The sequence below is a fragment of the Ceratina calcarata genome, unplaced genomic scaffold (genome assembly GCF_001652005.2).
Source record: "Ceratina calcarata isolate Rehan_Ccalc_2016 unplaced genomic scaffold, ASM165200v1 scaffold626, whole genome shotgun sequence".
NCBI classification, from domain to species: Eukaryota; Metazoa; Arthropoda; class Insecta; order Hymenoptera; family Apidae; genus Ceratina; species Ceratina calcarata.
In genome coordinates this window covers 5,919-6,937 of record NW_017177512.1, presented here as the reverse complement: position 1 = coordinate 6,937, position 1,019 = coordinate 5,919, and positions in this window count along the sequence as shown.

The window sequence follows — 1,019 nt, the reverse complement described above, 5'->3', positions numbered from 1 at the left end:
TTTCTTTAAACGAATTTTAAAATAAATTCAGTATGTATATTCATGCATTCCTAATCAGAGACACAAACTGACCAATCAAACCAATGCATAAAAGAGGGAAAACAATTTTCAAATCGAGCTACAAATTGCAAGAATTAAAAAGCAAATAAATTAGATAAAAACAGCAGTTAATAACACGGTAGCAGAGAACGTTGGGTAACGATAAAATCAGATTGATCGTCGATTAGTTGAATCGTTTTACGATAAGTGATCAAAGACAGAGAGAGAGGAAGAGACAAAGGTAGATTCGCGATGGAGACGACGAAGACGCGTTCCGCTATTTTCCGCGTGACAGAATAAAAATGAAAGAAAAAGACGCGAGGGGAAAATGCATAACCTCGCGAAATACCAGCCGACCGCCTCGAGGCGACGATTGCATTCCGATGCGCATAGCCTTTCTTCCTTTCGTCTCCGTTTCTGCATCGTTGCCATTCTCGGCCGGCACAGACTCCAGACTTCTGTTTTCCCATCCGCGCCTTCTATTCTCGTTCTATTGTCCCCGTAATTTCATATTAAAATGTATGTCGTGCGAAAACAGAACACGTTTAAATAGAACAATTTTCTTCTTATAATAAGAGTCGTATTCCATCGAAGAATTCTTCTTCATTTCTTATCTTATCTAAAACTATTTATAGGAAAGAATCTCTATGATAGGCGTCTCGTATTAACCCATTCGCTGCCAAGCCTAAATTATATGAAGTCATTCCTATTGCCATTTATATTTTGAGTGCTATTGTTTACCAAAACCCTGTTATTTCTTGGTAAGAGCACATATATTATCATACATAATCATTTAGAAGCAGAAAACCAAAGACGAGTATACTCGTCGTTGGCAATGGGCCTTCAAAAGAGCCTGCATGTTATAATATATTTAAAGCAGGACGAGTATACTCGTCCTGGCAATGCGTGACACCCTGCCAAAGACGAGTATACTCGTCCTTGGCAGCGAATGGGTTAATATATGAAGTAAAATCCTAGGC